Here is a 21095-nt window from a genome sequence, read left to right on the forward strand (position 1 = left end):
TTTGCACTGCATTAAATTGTTTCTGCCACTTGTCTGTCCATTCTGTTAGCTTATATCCTTTATAGTCAACAGTATCAGTTGTTTGCCACATATCAAAAGTTGACATTTATTATTGGAAACTGTACTGTCTTTCAGTATTCAAGTGGTTAATATAAATGAAGAAAGGTGGTGGTCCACGCACTGGTCTTTGGGAACGCTAGTCATGGGTAACTTTAATCTTGTAGTTTGGGATAACCAGGTTAGCAGAGGAAGCCCCAAAGACGAGTCTGTATACAGTGTCTGAGATTGTTCTAGGGAACATTGTGTTGCCATTCCAGCCTGAGATCAGGCTATTTTGGATTTGGTGGAGATAAAATGAGACAGATTTAGTGCATACATAATGTCATAGTAGAAGATCCTTTAGGAAGCAGTGACCATAATATAGTAGAATTTAGTATACAGTTCAAGAAAACAAATTGATTTGGAATTATTTGTGCTAACCTTAAATAAGGGTATCTACAAAGGAATGAGGGCACATTGGGTTGGTGTGAAATGGGAAAGGATTTGAGCAGCAAAGACGGTTGAGCAAAATGGCAGATATTTAAGAAAGTGGCTCACAAAAAAGTACAGCACAAGAACAGGCCCTTCAGCCCACCAAGCCTGCACTGATACATTTTTAAATCTAAAACCTCTTGCTTGTACGTCGTCCCAATACCTTGCTTCCCTCCCTAATTGTGTATCTGTCAAGATGCCTCTTAAATGTTGCTGTTGTAGGTTGGACCTAATTGAGTTGCTGTGACTATATTAAAGAGAGCATTCTGGTTCAGGTGTATGGCTCCCAGTATTAAAGTTTCTCTTAAAAGTTGTCCAAAGAACTGGATTATTTTACTTCGTGAAATGATGTACAGAATTGTCAGGTACCAGAATCTTAAGTACAACCAAACAGTCTTTGGGTTCTTTAGGTTTGGCTTGAAGGAGAAAAGTTTGAATAGTTTCAACACTAAAGATGCCAGTGCCTGTTGTGCCCATGTAGCAACAGCAACTCAGCTAATTCCCTGCACCTGCCTTTTCCCAATAACCTTGGGAATCTTTTTTCTTTAGATAACTGTTCAATTCCCTTTAGAAAGAGCCAATTGAATCTGCCTCTACCACACTGTCAGGCTGTGCAACCCAGATCCTAAGCACTTGCTGTGCTTAAAAGAAAGTCTTCCCTCCTGTTGACTTTATTTCTTATTTAAATTGCTGTCCTCTGGTTCTCAATCCTTCTACAGCTTCTTCTCTGTTATCTGCAAATGCCACAGGTTTTAAATACCTCCATCACATTTCCTTCCACCTGTGATTCTTGAAAGAGAGCAGCTCCAGCTTCTCCAATCTAGCCATATAACTGTCATCCATCAACCGTGGAACCATTCTCATAAATCATTTCTGCATCCTTTGTAATGCCTTCACGTTTTTCCTAAAATGTGATGTCTGGAATTCGACACTCCATTGATTCCACACACTAGTCTATAAAGGCGCTTCAGCATAAGTATGATGAATCTGTGGAATTCATTGTTGCAGAAGGCTGTGGGTGCCAAGCAATTGAGTATATCTAAGACAGGTTTTTGATTAGTGAGGAGATTAAAGTTTATGGAGAATGTCTAGAAGAATGGGATTGAAAAACATATCAGCCTTGATTGAATGGCAGAGCAGACTTGATAGACTAATTCCTCTCCTATGTCTTATGGTATAGTCCAATGAGAAAACTACAATCCTAGGAAAGGGATATGCCAACCATGTTTAATCAAGGAAATTAAAGCTAACATCAAATTGAAAGAAAAACATATAATGTGGCAAAGATTAATGGTAATCCAAAAGTTGCAGAACTTTTTAAAATGAACCCAAGACAACGCAAAACAAAAGATAACCTTTGAGGGTAAACCTGCAAGTAATATCAAGACGGAAAACAAGAGTTTCTGTAAATATACAAAAAGGAAGAGAGGCCAGAATTATCATAGGATATTTTGGGAACGAAGCTGGGAAACAATGATGAACAAGGGAATGGCAGAGGAATGGAATAAATATAAGACACAGAAAACATTACACAATTATTAAATGGCCGAGGAAATAAATACAATATCACTGGAAAAAAGTTGCCAGGGAAACTAAGGGAGGGCTAAAGTCTCCTGGAGCTGATGGAATGCATCCAAGCTTATTAACAAAAGTAGCTATAGATGTAGTGGATGCACTGGTAGTAATCTTCCAAAAATCATTTCGTTGGCAGATTTCTAGAACCTAATACTTTTCTTTAAAAAGCGAAGGAGACAAAATAAAAGTAACTATAGACGAATTCTGAGTCTGGGATTGGGAAATGTTGGTAGTATTATTTTTAAAAAAAAAGTGACAGCAGGTCATTTAGAAATCTAATGTGATAAAACAGAGTCAGTATGGCTCCACAAAAGGGCAATTATGCTTGATGAAGTAACGTGCAGGATAAATGGAAGGGAATCAGTAGATGAGACAAAAATAGGGGAGAAGGCAAGCGATGAGGCAAATACAGAAGGCCATAGAGGAATATAGACAAGTTAAATAAATGAGCAAAAATTTGATAAATAAGATCTAAGTGGAGAGTGACTGCAGAAAGCTGGAAGACCATAAATAGGAGTAAGTTGTTCAGCCCCTTGAGCCTGCTCCATCATTCAATAAGGTCATGTCCGATCCAACACTTCGAGCATCCACTTTTCTGCCCTTTCCCCATGATCCTTGATTTCCCTACTGATCAAGAATCTATCAATCTCAGCCTTAAATAGACACACAGACTCTCCCCTCACAGTACTCTGGTGTTCCAAAGACCCTCCACACCCGAAGAGAAGAAATTCTTCCTCATCTCAATCTTAAATTAGTGCCCCTTTATTCTGACATTATGCTGTCAGGTCTTAAATTCTCCCATGAGGGGAAACATCCTCTCAGCATTTACCCTATCAAGCCCTGTAAGAATTGTACATCCGTCAATGAGATCACCTCTCATTCTACTAAACTCCAAGGAGTAGAGCTCCAACTATTTGGTCTTTGCTTGTAAGAATATCCTTCCATACCAGGGATCATCCCAGTGAACCTACTCTGAATTGCCTCCAATGAAATAATGTATTTTCGTACACAAGGAGGCCAAACTGCTCTCAGTACTGCAGACATGGTGTTATCAGCACCTTGTACAGTTGCAGTAAGATTTCCCTCCTGTTATACTTCAATCCCCTTTAGATAAGGGCCAATAATCCATTAGCCTGGATGTAGGTTTGCTTGCTGAGCTGGAAGGTTCATTTTCAGACGTCTTGTCACTATACTGGGTAACCTCCTCCGTGATCCTCCGGACGAAGCATTGCTGATGATTCCTACTTTCTGTTTATATGTTTGGGTTTCTTTAGGTTGGTGATGTCATTTCCTGTGGCGATGTCATTTCCTGCTCTTTTGCCTATATTGATTTTGACTTCTCTATTCTTTATATTCTTTAAGGATAGTGGAATCAAGGGTTATGGGGATAAGGCAGGAACAGGAAACTGATTGAGGATAATCAGCAATGATCATAATGAATGGTGGTGCTGGCTCAAAGGGCAGAATGGCCTACTCCTGCACCTATTGTCTATATATTTAAATGAGGTCTTATTGTCAGTTCTATCATTTCTTGCCTGTTAACCTTCATTTATTTTCTGTTTTGGCTATCTTTTTAGTCCACCTTAGTTAGATCTGAATTTATCCCAGTCTTTGGGGCTGTCATTGGCTTTTGCCTCCTTACATTCTTTCTTTCAACTTTATACTCTCCGTACCTTGCATGGTTGGTTTATTCCTGTCTTAGAATCTTTCCTCCTTAGTGGGATGTATTTTTACTGAGAATCATGAATTACCTCCTTTAAATTTCTGCCACAGCTTGCTTACTGTCATACTTGCTTAACTTAAGTTGTTGTTTCTAACCCAAGTTTCTCACTCTTGAATTAAATACTAAATTCTGTTATGTAATGCACTACTTGGGATATTTTACTCTGAGGGAATTTATTAATACAATCTATGAATGCTTGTTATAGCTACCCTTTTGAATGTGATTAACCTATTCAACATGAAGATTAAAGTCATCCATAAGTATAGCTTTATTCTTTTTGTATGCTCCTGCTATTTGTTGATTTTGACAGAGTTTCCTATGAGTGGTCACAGTTTAAGGGTGTACTATTGTTGTTTTTCCCTTGCTTTTTTAAGCTTCTATCCAAATGGACTCCACATCATCCGAGCCTAGATCATTTTGCACAATTGTGCTAATTTCATGTCTTATTACAAGTGACTATCCCACCACCTTTTCCACCAATCCTGTCTTTCCAAAAGATGAAATATCGCTGAATGTTAAGTTACCAGTTTTTGAATTCCATGTGATCATGTTTACATAATGGCTATGAGATCTTTTTCACTTACCTTCATTTATGCTATCAGTGTATCTATCTACCTTATCCTGAATGCTTTATGCATTAAGAAACAGCCTTTAAGTTTGTTCTGTTATCGAATTTCCCTGTAGTTTTGTCACTCCTTGTTGCAATATGACATTCACACATTCTGTCCCTTCTTTTTATTTTCTGGTAACAATCAGCCCCTTCACTAATTTGCAATCCAACCTTCTCCTTAATCTTTGATTTTCTAATTTTTCCATGCAACTGAACCCACCCTGACCCACTATTTAATTAAAAGCCCTATCTGCTGCCCAAGTTACATAATTTGCAAGGACTCTGGTCCCAGTATGATTCAGGTGGAGCCTGTCTTATCAGAGCAGCTCCCTGCTTCCTCAGTACTGGTGTCACAGTCCCATGAATTTGAACCATTTCTCCCACATCAGTTTTTGAGCAGCATGTCTACCTCCTTAATCGTGTTGGCCCTGTGCCAAGTAATTATGACTCAGATAGTAATCTAAAGGTTATTACCTTTTTGATTCTGCTTTATAATTTAGCCCTTCTGTGCTCAAATTCCCTCAGCAGAACGTCTTTCCTTGTTCTATCTATTTCATTGATACCTATGACAACTGGATGTTCCCCTTCCACTCCAGGTTTCTCTGCAGCCCAGATGAGATATTCTGAACCTGAGCTCTCAGCAAACGACACTGCTTTCAGCAATCTTCATCCTGGTCACAGAGAACAGTGTACTCTCCTGACTGTACGATCCTGGATTAAAACTACTTTTCTGTTTTCTCCCCCTTCTTGAATGGCTCCCTTGACCATGCTGCTTATGATCACTGTATAGCCACTGCTCTTGTTTTCACAGGGAGCAAAAATATCAAACCATTTAGCCAAGCAAAAGAGCTGAGGCTCCTCTTGTACTACCTTCTCAATCCCTCTAACAGCCTTGCTCGTAGTTGCATTTTCCTGTCCCTAAACACTGACTGAAATTGAGGCAGTTAATCTAAGGTATGTGACTGCCTCCTGAAACAGTGTCCAGGTAACTCTCCATATCACACATGTACCTCCGCACTCCCTGTGTAAGTGTACACACACACACGCGCGCTCTCACACACCAGTGTTCAATGCTCAGACACCCATTCATCAGCTCTGAACCAGAGTTCCTCAAATAACCAGCATTTGCTGCAAATTGAGTCACTATGAACCACTGGGGTCCACCAGCTCCCACATTATGCAGACTTAGGCTGCCTGGACATGCATCTCTATTTACACAGTTCTTAATGATTGGTAGGAAAAATTAAAAAAAAACTTTTTAATCTGTAAAATATTTCTCACATTTATCTTTTTAATCTGAAAAGTACGTAGCATGAAATTAGCAACTAATACCAACCAATGACTGTGTTATTTTTAATCAATAAGGAATCAAGGGTTCAGGAGAAAAGACAGGAAAGCGGAATTGAGCGTAATTAACCAAACCATGATCTCATTGAATGGCAAAGCAGTCTTGAGGGTCTGCTTCATCTCTGACTTATGGTCTTATAAGGCATGTAATTATGCAAAAAGATAAATGGCAGATGACTGGTCAGAATACAGAGCATGATTAAAAGGTTAATCAGGTCAAATAAATGAGAGCATGAGAGGAAGCTAGCTTGAAATGTATAAGCGTAGCAAGAGCTTCTATAGATATCAAAAAGGGGAAAAAAAAGTGACCAGTCTTCAAGACAGTGAGAATGAAGAATTAATAGATAAAGAAATGACAGTGTAACACAAATATTTTGCTCTCACCTTCATTAAAGAGGATGTGAAAAAAAACTGGTAATACCTGCAATCAGTAGGTTGAGGAAGACAGAAACTTGAAGTTATTATCACCAGGGAAACTGCACTGATCAAACTGATGACGTGGGATGAAAATTTTCCAGGTCCTGATGGACTTCCTCAGGAAGCTGAAAGAGGAAGGATAATGAAGTGGTAAATGAATTGGTGTTGACTTTCTAAAATTTGGAAAGCTTCTGTCAGACTGAGAAAAAGCAAATTTAGCCCCACTCTTGACAATCACAGGTGGAAAAGTAGCATGCTCTGTATTCTGACCAGTCATCTGCCATTTGTACTCTATGCTACTTTCTCCCCACCCCCACCCTCCTCTCACTTATCTCTCCACCCTTCAGGCTCTCTTCCTGTATTCCTGATGAAGGGCTTTTGCCCGAAACATCGATTTTACTGCTCCTCCGATGCTGCCTGAACTGTGCTTTTCCAGCACCACTCTAATCTAGACTCTGGTTCCCAGCATCTGCAGGAATTGTTTTTACCACAGGTGGAAAACAGCAAACAATAGATCAGTTAACTTGATGTATATTGTGGGGAGATGTTAGAAAAAATCATTAAGGGAAGCTATGTCTGTGCACTTGGGAAAATGCAAAACAATCAGAAAGAGGTAGCATAGTTTTTTGAAAGAGAAATTGTGTTAAACCAATTTATTGGAATCTTTTGAAGGATTAACATGCTGTGTATATAAAAGAGAATGTGTTGATTGACTGTACTTAAATCTTAAGCATTTAACAAAAAATCATGTGAAAAATAGCAGTCAAGGGGTAACATTTAACATGGATGAAAGATTGGCTGGTTGGAATCAGACTATGCATAAATGAATCTTTTTCAGATTGGCAGGATGTGACAAGTGTGATCACACAAGGGTCTAAGCTCAGATTTTAACATTTTGCAGTTTATATCAGTGACATAGTGCAGTGGATCGTGGGTGTGGTAGCAAAATTTGCTGATGTCACAAAGTTGGATAAGATCATAGTGCAGGTGACAAAACCACAGTGCAAACTAATATACATCAGTCAAATGAGTGGGCAAAAAAATCTCGCAGATGTATTGTACTATGAGAAAACATGAAGCTGGAAGAATAAAAATGCAGAGTATTACTTAACTGAAGAGATACTATGGAGTTCTGAGATGCAGAGGGATTTAGCATATGAGTCACAATAAGTTAGTAAGCAGGCACCCCAAGGAATCAAGCTTAATGGAATATTAGTCTTGATTGTCTTGTTACGATTTTGAGTCCGGTGACAGTTCTTCAGAACTGATAGTAGACAAGGAAAATAGTATTAATGCTGAAGACTGAGGAGTGAATGGACCAGGGTGACTCAGTCTGAATACAAACCAAGGCGCCAATTCTGTCATCTCCAATGGGATGCCATGACCAGACACACAATCCCCTCACCACCTCTGTCAGCATTTTACAAGGACTGTTCCCTCTGGGACTCTCTGGTCCATGCATCCTCTACTTGCAATACTCCCCACACCATCGCAGCACCTTTGCATGCAATCGCAGAAGGTGCAACACCTACCTTTTTTACCCCTTCCTTCCTCACCATCCAAGCCCCCAGATATGGCTTCATTCAATCTAATCTATGTAACATTAGATATACAAAGTGCAGATTGGATAACATCTTTGCAGCACACCTACATTCTCTCTGTAAAGATGACCTTGAGCTTCCAGTTGCCTGTCACTTCAACAAAACACCATGTTCCCATGTCAATATTTTTGTCACAGGCATGCTGCAGTGCTCCACAGAGTCTCAGCGCAAGTCCTCATCTTTCGCTTGTGGACCGTGCAGCCTCTAGGACTCTTCATAGGGTTCAATGACTTGAGAGCCTGTTTATGTCCTTCCATGTTTTTTAATCACCCTAACACCCTAATCCTGTCATGACATGGATTGTTTTTAGCACAGCCAATCCATTCTTAGTTTTCATCACTTAATAAGCTTCTCCTCTGTAATGGTTTGCTATCAAAAATAATCCACTTGTCTGCCGACACATTTCATATCCTTTCCTCCCACCCTCTGCTTTCCATCCCCACCTATCAGCTCACCCCCTCAACCCCGTCTTCAGCATAAGTACTGCTTTATCCTAGCTGCTGTACGGTAAATGGAAAAGCCCTGGTGAAAATTGATGTACAGAGAAATCTGGGTGTTCAGGTCCATTGTACCATGAAGATGACAATGCAGGCTGATAGAGTGGTCAAGAAGGTATATGGCATGCTTTTCTTTATCGGACTGAGTATTGAGTACAAGAGTTGGCAGGTCATGTTACAGTAGTGTAAGACTTTGGTTTGGCCATATTTAGAATACTGCATACAGTTCTGGTCGTCACATTACCAAAAGGATGCGGATGCTTTGGAGAGGGTGCAGAGGAGGTTCAGCAATATGTTGCCTGGTATGGAGAGGTCTAGGTGTGAAGAGATTGAGTAGATTAGGATTATTTTCATTAGAAAGACAGGTTGAGGGGAGACCTTATTGAGGTCTACAAAATCATGAGGTATAGACAGGGTGGATAGAAAAAAGCTTTTTTCCCCCAGAGTGGGGCAATCAATTATTAGGGGTCATGAGTTCAAGGTGAGGGGGAAAACGTTTTAGGGAGATACACATGGAAAGTTCTTTATGCAGAGGATGGTGGGGGCCTGGAACGCATTGCCAGCGGAGGTGGTAGAGGCGGCCATGAAAGTGTCATTTAAGATCTGTCTAGACAGATAGATGAATGGGCACGGATCAGAGGGATTCGGATACTTAGTAGGCGACAGGTTCAGATAGAGGATCTGGATTGGTGCAGGCTTGGAGAGCTGAAGGGCCTGTTTCTATGCTGTAATTTTCTTTTGTTTTTTGCTGTCAGTTCTGATGAAGTTGCACCATACTCCAATTATTAACCTTGCTTTGTCCCAGCAGGTGTTTCCAGACCTGCTGAGTTTAGCCAGGAATTTGTTTCTGTTTCAAGTCACCAGCACCCGCAGTTCTTTTATTTACTGGATTGTTATCTGGGCATGTAGGTTATTTTATGAAGGTTAGACAGTTGGGTTTGTTTTCACAAGAGTATAGAAGTGTGAGAGGTGATTTGATAGTGGTTTCTAAGACACTGAGTGAGTCCTTTCAGAACACAAATAAGAGCATTTTTTTGATTTCTGTGATTGACGATAAACTAATCATCCCATAGTTGCTGAGATCATCTTTATTGAGTAAAATATGTCTTCCATTAAAACATTTTTCATGGAAAACTTTAATTTTCCATGACTATCTATCATGCCTAACATTGTAGCTCTATTACTGTACTGATGCAGACGTGTTAAAATAGCCTTGCATCCTTGTATAATACTGATTAGAAATGGGAAAGCCATTGAGCACGTATGTCAATCCATTAGATCATAGCTGACCTGTACCTCTTGCTAGGCACTGCCCATAACCCTCATTACCTTTACCAAATATACATCAGTATTTTCATGTTTAAAACTGTCACTTGCCCAGGCATCCATTGTCTTTTTTGGGAACCAATGCAAGATTTCTAATACCCTATTAAAAGGAATGGCCATGACTAATTCTAAGGTTGTCATCAGTGATTGCCTGCTAACTTTTCTTTATCTACCTTCATGAATAGCGAGCAAAATAATTGTCCAAGATGCAGAACTGTTCTTCAAAATTCATGTCCCTGTTCAGCAGGAGACTCAGAAGAGCAGACGAAGGGCAGCTGAAGGAAGAAGGCGGTGGTTATGCCTCCTTCTGGAGAGGAAAACCTGAGGATCAACCCAGGATGCATGGAAATGGTTTCCCTCAAGAACAAACATGTCAACCAATTCTGAGCTTGCAGCATCACTGCCTCATGGCTCTCTGTCTACAGCTTGTAAGAACCAGCAGACAACAGTCATGAGAACCTGTGATCCAACCCTTGATGTCCTGGATGAATCAGGAACAGTCTTCTTCGTGGTGTGGACATTGTTTACAGAATGGACAGAAATCTTTTCGACCTCCACTTTTCTAGCTGCCAACTGAACTTGCATGTTAACCTTAAGATTCCTAAGTCCCTTTGTGCTTAAAAATGTCGAAGCCTATTCCATTTAGAAAGTAGTCTATAGAACATAGAACAATACAGCACAGAGCAGGCCCTTCGGCCCACGATGTTGTGCTGAACATTTATCCTAGCTGAAGCACCCATCCATGTACCTATCCAATTGCCGCTTAAAGGTCACCAATGATTCTGACTAGTCTAGGCCTCTATTCTTCCTGTCAACATGCATGACTTAGCACTTCCCCACATTGTGTTCCATCTGCCACGTCTTTGCCCAATCTCCTAGCCTGTCCAAGTCCTTCTGCAGCTGCCCCCCCCCCCCCCCCCCACTTCCTCAAGACTACTTGACCCTCCATCTCTCTTTGTGTCATTCACAAGCATAGCACCAATACCTTCTGTTCCGTCATCCAGGTCGTTAATAATGAACGTGGTCCCAACACAGACCCCTACGGAACTCAATTAGTCACCTCCCTACAGTAAGCAAATTCTCTAAGCATGTCAGTCCATTGTCCCAGCACCACCTTTAAAGATATTGTGTTTATTGTGGAGAAAGACATGAAAACTTGGGAAAGTTAGTGATAATATCTTGGACAATACATTTCACAGTAAAAAAGGTGTTGGATGTATTAGAATGTATGAAGGTGGATAAATCTCCTGGTCCTGACCAGATATATCCAAGAAACTGCAAGAGGCTAGAGAAGAAATTGCATCATTGTTAGCTGTGGGTGAGGTCCCAGAAGACTGGAGGGTAGTGAATGTTGTGCCTTTATTCAAGAGGGACTGCAAAGAAAAACCTGGGAACAGTTGACCAGTAAGCCTAGTATCTGTGGTGGTTAAGTTACTTGAGAAGCTTCTGAGTGTTAAGGTGAACACGCATTTGGAAAGACCGGTTTAACTACCATGAAGTAGTCAGCATGGCTTTGTGTGTGGGAGATCATGCCTCACAAATTTGTTAGAGTTTAGATTAGATTAGATTACATTACAGTGTGGAAACAGGCCCTTCGGCCCAACAAGTCCACACCGACCCGCCGAAGTGCAACCCACCCATACCCCTACATTTACCCCTTACCTAACACTAGGGGCAATTTAGTATGGCCAATTTAGTATGGCCAATTCACCAGACCTGCACATCTTTGGACTGTGGGAGGAAACCGGAGCACCCGGAGGAAACCCACGCAGACACGGGGAGAATGTGCAAACTCCACACAGTCAGTCGCCTGAGGCGGGAATTGAACCCGGGTCTCTGGCGCTGTGAGGCAGCAGTGCTAACTGGGCCACCGTGCCGCCCACTAAGTGAACTTCAAAGAGTTCTTTGAAGTGACCATGTAGGTTGATGAGAGCATGGCAGTAGACATAGTCTAGATGGTTTTCAGTAAGGCCTTTTGATAAGGTTCCACATGGTAGGCCCCTCTGGCAGGTTAGGTCGCAAGGAATCCAGGGGGATTGGATACACAATTGGCTTGATGGTAGGAAGCAGAAGGTAATACTGGACGTATGCTTTTTGGATTGGAGGCCTATGACTTAGTGGAGTACCTTGGGTTGATGCTGGCCGAATACTGTTATCTGTCTCAATGATTTGGATGAGAACGTACAAGGCATGATTAGTAAGTTTTGAAGATGACACTAAAATGGGCGCTATTGTGGATAGTGAGAGAGGTTATCATAAATTGCAGCAGGACCGTGATCAGCTGGGGAAGTGGGCCCAAGAAATGGCAAATGGAGTTTACCATTGCTCAAGGTAGGAGCTTCATGGTGAATGGTAGGGCCTTAGGAGTATAATGGAACAGAGGACTTTGGACTTCAGATCCACGGTTATCTGAAAGTGGAGTCACGGGTAGACAAGGCAGTGAAGGCACATGGCTTTCATCAGTCAGGGCATGGAGTATAGAAGTTGGGAAGTTGTGTTGCAGTTGTACAGGATGTTGGTGAAGCAGCACCTGGAATGTTGTGTTCAGTTTTGGTCACCTTGCTATAGGAAGGTTGTTATTAAACTGGAAAGAGTGCATAAGGAATTTACAAGAATGTTAGATATTTTTGAGAAGATTTGTAGCTCAGGTTGATAAGTATGTAAGTTAGCTCGCTGAGCTTTAAGGTTGCTAGGACTCAAGGGTCTGAATTATAGGGAGAAGTTGGACAAGTTATGCCTCTTTCTTTAGAGCGTAGAAGACTGAGTTGGCTTCTTTTAGAGGTGTATAAGATCATGGGAGACATGGATAGGGTGAATGCACTCAATCTTTTTCTCATATTTAGGGAATCGAGGACTCGAGGGCATCAGATTAAGTTTAGAGGGAAGAGAATAAAAGGGAACCTGAAGGGCAACGCTTTTACTCAGAGTGGTCCGCATATGGAATGAGCAATCAGCAGAAGTGGTTTAGGCAGATACATTAACAACATTTAAAAGGCATTTGGATAAATACATGGCTAGGGAAGATTTAGAAGGATATAGGCCAAGTGCAGGAAAATGGAGTAAGTGTGGATGGATATTTTGGTCAGCATAGACCAGTTGGACTAAAGGGCCTGTCTCTGTGCTGTAGGACTCTGACTATGGTCATGGCCTCTTATCTCATTTAGCAGCCTTCTGTGCAGCACTTTATCAAACGCCTTCAGGAAATCCAAATGGATCATGTCCACTGGCTCGTCTTTGTATAACTTGCTCATTATCTCCTCAAAGGATTCTAACAGCTTTGTTAGAATCTTTGGCCTTGCCTTGATAAAGCAATGCTAATGCAGTCCTATTTTACCTTACACTTTGAATACTCTGCAATCGAATAACAGATCCGAAGATCTTACCAACAACCTAGGTCAGGCTAACTGGTCAACAGTTTGCTGTATTCTGCCTCCCTTCCTTCTTAAATTGGGGTCTAACTTTTACCATTTTCCAGTACTCTGGGATCCTTCCAGACTCCAGTGATTGCCACCCAGGTAAATAGTGCGGTGAGGAAGGCATATGGCGTACTGGCTTTTATTGGTAGAGGAATTGAGTTCCGGAGTCCTGAGGTCATGATGCAGTTGTATAAGACTCTGGTACGGCCGCATCTGGAATATTGTGTGCAGTTTTGGTCGCCATACTATAGGAAGGATGTGGAGGCATTGGAACGGGTGCAGAGGAGGTTTACCAGGATGTTGCCTGGTATGGAAGGAAAATCGTATGAGGAAAGACTGAGGCACTTGGGGCTGTTTTCACTAGAGAAAAGAAGGTTTAGGGGTGACTTGATTGAGGTGTACAAGATGATTAGGGGGTTAGATAGGGTCGACAGTATGAACCTTTTCCCGCGTATTGAGTCGGGTATTACAAGGGGGCATAGCTTTAAATTAAGGGGGGGTAGATATAGGACTGATGTTAGGGGTAGGTTCTTCACTCAGCGAGTCGTTAGTTCATGGAATGCCCTGCCAGTAACAGTGGTGGACTCTCCCTCTTTATGGGCATTTAAGAGGGCATTGGATAGGTATATGGAGGATAGTGGGTTAGTGTAGTTTAGGTGGGCTTGGATCGGCGCAACATCGAGGGCCCAAGGGCCTGTACTGCGCTGTATTCTTCTATGTTCTATGATTCCTGAAAAGTCACCACCACAGCCTCCACTGTCTCCTCCACTATTTCCTTTTGAACTCTGCTTTGTAGTCCATGTGGTTGGGTGATTTATTCATCTTCAGATCTTTCAGCTTCTCCAGCATCTTATCCTTAATGATAGCCACTTCTCCCCCCGACACTCATGAAGTTCTGTTACGCTTCTGGTGTCTTCCGTTGTGAAGACTGATGCTAAATCAGTTCTCCCCGTGTCTGCGTGGGTTTCCTCCGGGTGCTCCGGTTTCCTCCCACAGTCCAAAGATGTGCAGGTCATGTGAATTGGCCATGCTAAATTGCCCGTAGTGTTAGGTAAGAGGTAAATGTAAGGGTATGGGTGGGTTGCGCTTCGGCGGGTCGTGTGGACTTGTTGGACCGAAGGGCCTGTTTCCACCCTGTAAGTAATCTAATCTTAGTAATCTAATCTAAATACCTATCAGTTCCTTTACTATTTCTTCATTTTCTCATTACTATTTCTCCAGTCTCTGTTTCCAGCAGGTCAACGTATATTCTTCCTCTCTCCTCCCTTTTCGCTATCTTTTTTTAAAAAAAACCTGCAATCTTTTATTTTACTAGCTGGCTTACTGTCTTATTTCATTTTCTCCATTTTCTTTTAGTTATCCTCTACTGGTTTTTGAAGGCTTCCCAATCCTCTGGCTTTGCATTAATCTTTGCCATGTTATTTTTTTTGTATTTTTATTTAACCTATTTTTCTAATCAACCTGTTCAGAGATATTAGTATACACCCCTGGAGCCAGTGGGACTTGAACTCAGGCCGTCTGATTAACGGGTAGGGACAATATCACTGCGCCACATGAGGGCCCTGACTTTCCTTACCAGCCACAGTTGCCTCGTCTTCCCTTTAGTATGATTCTTCTTCCTTGGGATGACTTTCTGCTGTACCTCCCAAATCGCCACCATAAACTCCTGCCATTGCTGCTCCACCATCTTCCCTACTCAGTTCCCCCTTGAATCAACTCTGGCAGTTCCTGCCTCCTTTTTTTTTTATTACTTTTACTCAATTCTGACACTTAGGCCTGATTCAAACTGAGGATGAATTTTATCATATTACGGCCACTGCCTCCTTCGGGTTCTTTTGCCTTCAGCTCTGTGAACAGATAGACGTCATTATAGATCACCAGATCCAGAATTTCCTGTTCCTAGTGGGCTGTCCCACAAGCTGCTCCAAAAAAACCATCTCGTAGACATAGCACAAATTCCTTTTCTTGAGAACCACTACCAACCTGATTTTCTCAACCATTTGCATATTGAAGTCCCCATGATTATTGTAATAGTACCTTTCTAGCACGCCTTTTCTATCCCCAATTTATTTTCAGCTCCACATCTTGACCACTGCTAAGAGGTGTGTACTGTTTTCCTTTGCTCAAGCCACATAGATTCCATGCCTTCCAACTGTATCTCACTCGTTGCTATTGATTTAGTTTCACTTCTTGCTACCCTGCCCATCTGCCTGACCTTTTAATAAGATGTGTATCCTTGGCTATTTAATTTCCAATCCTGAACCCCAATAGCTTCATATCAGTGATTCCTACAACATTGCACTTGCCAATTTCAATCTGCGCTACAAGCTCAATTATCTTGTTTTGTATACTCCATGCATTTAAGTTCAACACCCTTACTCTTGTGTTGTCTGCCCCCTTCTGAAAGTTGACCCCATATCTGATGTGCCTGAAGTTAGATTCCTGATCCTTTCCATACTCTGTCCTATTACTCATTCTGGAAACTTTAATAACCTTTGTTGAGCCACCCCTCTTAACTTTTTCAATAATTCTCCATGCAATTAAATCCACTTTCCAATATTTAATTTTTGCCCTATCCGCAGCTCTAGTTATGTGATTTGCCAGCACTCTGGTCCCATCGTGATTCAGGTGGAGTCAGTCCCATCAGTGCTGGTGCCAATGACCATGAATTTAAACCCATTTCACCGATACCAATCTTTGAGTCATGTGTTTACCTCTTTAATCTTGTTGACCCTATGCTAGTTTGCTCGTGACTTAGGTAGTAATCGGAGATAATTGCATTTTTGTTTCTACTTTGTAATTTAGCCCCCAGCTACTCATATTCCCTCAGCAGAAACTGTTTCTGCTTTCTGCCTCTGTCATTGGTACCAGCATGGCCAACAACAAGTGGATCTTCCCCTCCCATTTAGTTCCTATGCAACTCAGTTTAGCTATCCTGAAACTGGGATCCAGACACAGCCTTTCATTATTGGCTACAGAGAACAGAGTCTGTTCCCCTGACTAAATTATCCCTGATTAGAATGCTTTTCTCTTTTCTTCCTTTGAATGGTTCCCTGTACCATGCTGTTATGGTCAGTTTGCTCATCCTTCCTATAGCCTCCACCTAATCCTCATGGAGCAATAATCTGAAACCTATTAGACAAGCTCAAGGGCTGAAGCAGACGATGAGGAAGGCAGAGAGGAGACAGGTGCAAGAGACCCCAGGGGAAGTACCTGTCAGGAACAAGTTGAATCTTTTGGAAACAGTAGAGACAGATGACACTGCCAGTCCGCGAGGCGGCCAGGTCTGTCAATCAAAAGTTGGCGTGGAGGCAGAGCGGAAGAGTCGGACATCTCACAGAGCTGTGGTAATAGGGGACTCCATAGTGAGAGTAACTGACCGGGGATTTTGTGGCAGCAGGCGGGACTTGAGGATGGTGTGTTGCCTTCCTGGTGCCAGGGTTAAAGACATCACAGACAGAGTGCAAGAAATCCTCAAGGACGAAGTTGAAGAGCCAGAGGTGTTGGTACATGTCGGCACAAATGATGTCGGGAAGAAGAGGAGGAACATACTACAGCAAGACTTCGGAGAACTAGGAAGAAGGCTAAAAAGCAGGACGTCCAGGGTGGTTATCTCCGGTTTGCTTCCAGTTCCTCAGGCTGGTGAGACCAGAAACAGGGAGATAATGGACTTGAACGTGTGGCTGGGGATCTGGTGCAGGGAGCAAGGATTTAAATTCTTGGATCACCGGGGTATGTTTTGTGGTAAGCATAAATTATACAAGAGAGACGGTTTGCACCTTAATAGGTTAGAGTCCAGCATTCTGGCAGGCAGGTTTGCGACTGCAACACAGCTATGTTTAAACTAAGTAGCGGAGGGGAGGGGACAAACTGGATGTTTAAGAAGGAAATTGAAGGGAAAGTTAGAACAAGGGAAGTCAAGAAAGACAACTGTATCAATGAAGCAGAAAACTCTAGGGATCATGCTGTAAGGTTGAGGGAAATAGGAGTTGATGGGAAGGGTGAGGGCAGTAACAAATTAAAAATACTATATATGAATGCACGAAGCATTAGAAATAAGATGGATGAGCTTGAAGCTCTTTTGGAAATTGGCAGATACGATATTGTGGGGATAACTGAGTCGTGGCTTCAAGTGGACAGGGCCTGGGAAATGAATATTCAAGGTTACACGTGCTATCGTAAGGATAGACTGGTGGGCAGAGGGGGTGGGGTGGCCATGTTGGTAAGGGGTGATATTCAGTCCCTTGCGCGGAGGGACCTAGAATCAGGGGATGCAGAGTCAGTATGGATAGAGAAATTCTAAGGGTAAAAAGACTCTCTTGGGAGTTATCTACAGGCCCCCAAACAGTAGTCTGGATGTCGAATGTAAGCTAAATCAGGAGCTGAAATTGGCCTGGTGCATAGATGTTACTAGGGCGGCACGGTGGCACAGTGGTTAGCACTGCTGCCTCACAGCGCCAGAGACCCGGGTTCAGTTCCCGCCTCAGGTGACTGACTGTGTGGAGTTTGCACGTTCTCCCCGTGTCTGCGTGGGTTTCCTCCGGGTGCTCCGGTTTCCTCCCACAGTCCAAAGATGTGCGGGTTAGGTGAATTGGCCATGCTAAATTGCCTGTAGTGTTAGGTAAGGGGTAAATGTAGGGGTATGGGTGGGTTGTGCTTCGGCGGGTCGGTGTGGACTTGTTGGGCCGAAGGGCCTGTTTCCACATTGTAATGGGGGATTTTAACATGCACGTAGACTGGGAGAATCAGGATGGTATTGGACCTCAAGAAAGAGACTTTGTGGAGTGCCTCCGAGATGGATTCTTAGAACAGCTGGTGCTGGAGCCTCCCAGGGAGAAGGCAATTCTGGATCTGGTATTGTGTAACAAACCAGAATTGACCTCGAAGTGAAGGAGCCATTGGGAAGTAGTGACCATAATACAATAAGCTTCAATCTGCAATTTGAGAGGGAGAGGGTACAATCGGAAGTGACAATATTTCTGTTGAATAAAGGGAACTATGGAGCTATGAGAGAGGAGCCGGCCAAAGTTCAATGGTGCAATACCTTAGCAGAGATGACAGAGGAGGAACAATGGCAGATATGTCTGTGTATAATGCAGAAGATGCAGGATCAGTTTATTCCAAAAAGAAAGAAAGATCCTACGAGGAGGCATGGGTGGCCGTCGCTGACGAGGGAAGTTAAGAAACATATAAAGTTAGAAGAGAAAAAGTATAACATAGCAAAGATAAGTGGGAAAACAGAGGACTGGGAAGCTTTTAAAGAACATCAGAGGATTACTAAAAAGGAAATACGCAGAGAAAAAATGAGGTACGAAGGTAAACTGGCCAAAAATATAAAGGAGGATAGTAAAAGCTTTTTTAGGTATGTGAAAGGCAAAAAAATGGTTAAGACTAAAATTGGCCCCTTTAAACAGAAACAGGGGAATATATTACGGGGAACAAAGAAATGGCAGAAGAACTGAATTGGTACTTCAGATCTGTGTTCACTGGGGAAGACACAAGCAATCTCACTGAGGTAACAGTGGCTGAAGGACCTGAACTGAAGGGAATTTATATTTGCCAGGAATTGGTGTTGGAGAGACTGTTAGGTCTGAAGGTTGATAAGTCCCCAGGGCCTGATGGTCTACGTCCCAGGGTACTGAAGGAGGTGACTCGAGATATCATGGATGCGTTGGTGATTATTTTCCAGAGTTCGATAGATTCGGGATCAGTTCCTGTGGATCGGAGGGTGGCTAATGTTGTACCACTTTTTAAGAAAGGTGGGAGAGAGAAAGCAGGAAATTATAGACCAGTTAGTCTGACCTCAGTGGTGGGAAAAATGCTGGAGTCTATTATAAAGGATGAAATTACGACACATCTGGGTAGTAGTAACAGGATAGGTCAGAGTCAGCGTGGATTTACGAAGGGGAAATCATGCTTGACTAATCTTGTTGAATTTTTTGAGGATGTAACTCTGAAGATGGACGAGGGAGATCCAGTAGATGTAGTGTACCTGGACTTTCAGAAGACTTTTGATAAAGTCCCACACAGGAGGTTAGTGAGCAAAATTAGGGTGCATATTATTGGGGACAAAGTACTAACTTGGATTGAAAGTTGGTTGGCTGACACGAAACCAAGAGTAGTGATAAACGGCTCCATTTCGGAATGGCAGGCAGTGACCAGTGGGGTACCGCAGGGATCAGTGCTGGGACAGCAGCTTTTTACAATATATATTAATGATATAGAAGATGGTATTAGTAATAACATTAGCAAATTTGCTGATGATCTACTGGGTGGCAGGGTGAAATGTGAGGAGGATGTTAGGAGATTACAGGGTGACCTGGACAGGTTAGGTGAGTGGGCAGATGCATGGCAGATGCAGTTTAATGTGGATAAATGTATGGTTATCCACTTTGGTGGCAAGAACAGGAAGGCAGATTACTACCTAAATGGAATCATTTTAGGTAAAGGGGCACTATAAAGAGATCTGGGTGTTCTTATACACCAGTCAATGAAGGTAATAATGCAGGTACAGCAGGTAGTGAAGAAGGCTAATATCATGCTGGCCTTCATAACAAGCGGGATTGAGCATAGAAGCAAAGAGGTTCTTCTGCAGCTGTACAGGGCCCTGGTGAGACCACACCTGGAGTATTGTGTGCAGTTCTGGTCTCCAAATTTGAGAAAAGACATTCTGGCTATTGAGGGAGTGCAGCGTAGGTTCACGAGGTCAATTCCTGGAATGGCGGGACTACCTTACACTGAAAGACTGGAGTGACTGGGCTTGTATACCCTTGAGTTTAGAAGACGGAGAGGGGATATGATTGTGACGTATAAGATTATTAAAGGATTGGACACTCTGGAGGCAGGAAATGTGTTTCCGCTGATGGGCGAGTGCCGAACCAGAGGACACAGCTTAAAAATACGGAGTAGACCATTTAGGACAGAGATGAGGAGAAACTTCTTCACCCAGAGTGTGGTGGCTGTGTGGAATACTCTGCCCCAGAGGGCAGTGGAGGCCCAGTCTCTGGATTAATTTAAGAAAGAGTTGGATAGAGCTCTCAAGGATAGTGGAATCAAGGTTTATATGGATAAGGCAGGAACAGGATACTGATTAAGGATGATCAGCCATGATCATATTGAATGGTGGTGCAGACTCGAAGGGCAGAATGGCCTCCTCCTATCCTTTCAGCACTATCTCCTGGATAGCTCTCGCTACCTCGTTCGTAGTCACACCCTACTCTTTGTAGATAGTTGAAAGATAAAGACAGGATTTAATGCAATATTCTCAAATTGTTTGTGCGAATGCAGCTCCAACAGCATTCAAATTTATACACCCTGTTGTCTCATTTAAACATTCAAATTTAAACACTACCTTGTCCAATTTAAACATTATTGCCCTCTCACTCTCTCAAAGGACAATTGTGGATGAGCAATAAATATTGGCCGAGCCAACTATGTCTTGGGAGTCCCTAAAACACAAACATTGGACTGCAGTGCATACCAACTTTAATTCATTCGACCGATGTTGGTTATAACTCTTGAGATGGTGATAGCGAACGGCCTTCTAGAACCGCTGCAATCCATGTTGATAGATTCACAATGCTGCAAGAGAGGAAATTCTGCTACAAGATGTGCTGCATCAACCTGAAGGCTTCAGCGGCACTTCCCTAGCTTGCAAATGGAGACTGCACCTAACATCTGGAAGTACCTTCACCACCTTCAAGTTCCCCTCCATGCTAACTTGCAGATATGTCACTGTTCGTTCATTGAGTCAAAATCTGAACTCAGTCTCTGAAGACAGTCACCGTGGACTGCAGATTTTACGAAGACCACATTTTGAAGAACAGTCAAATGGTCAGTAAATAACTGCATGCTTTAATTGTTTAAAAATAAAGTGCAAGCCACCTTGCTGTGCGAGTGAAGTCAAGTATAGATCAGACCAAGGAAGAATGGCAAGTTCCTTTACTAAAGAACTTTGGTTGAACCATTTGAGTTACGATGACAGTTCAACAATTTCACGGTCATTTTAAGTGTTGAATCGTAGAAACGTTTCATCATAGGAGGATGCCATTT

General features: G+C 42.4%; 1 protein-coding gene across 10 annotated transcripts in view; it reads left to right on the top strand.

Moving 5' to 3' along the window:
* asb7 (ankyrin repeat and SOCS box containing 7) overlaps positions 1 to 21095 on the top strand; it is an 83693-nt gene that overhangs the window by 25005 nt on the left and 37593 nt on the right. For 2 of the 10 annotated variants that reach the window (XM_087981338.1, XM_087981339.1), the window contains exon 2: positions 20437 to 20876. The exons of the other annotated variants lie outside the window; for them this stretch is intronic. The gene's annotated coding sequence lies outside the window, so the exon portion shown is untranslated. The remainder of the gene's footprint in view (positions 1 to 20436; positions 20877 to 21095) is intronic. 10 annotated transcript variants of the gene reach the window in all.

This window comes from Chiloscyllium plagiosum, unplaced genomic scaffold (assembly GCF_037043375.1).
Source record: "Chiloscyllium plagiosum isolate Xiang-an unplaced genomic scaffold, Cpla_swu_hap1 HiC_scaffold_39, whole genome shotgun sequence".
Lineage (NCBI taxonomy): Eukaryota > Metazoa > Chordata > Chondrichthyes > Orectolobiformes > Hemiscylliidae > Chiloscyllium > Chiloscyllium plagiosum.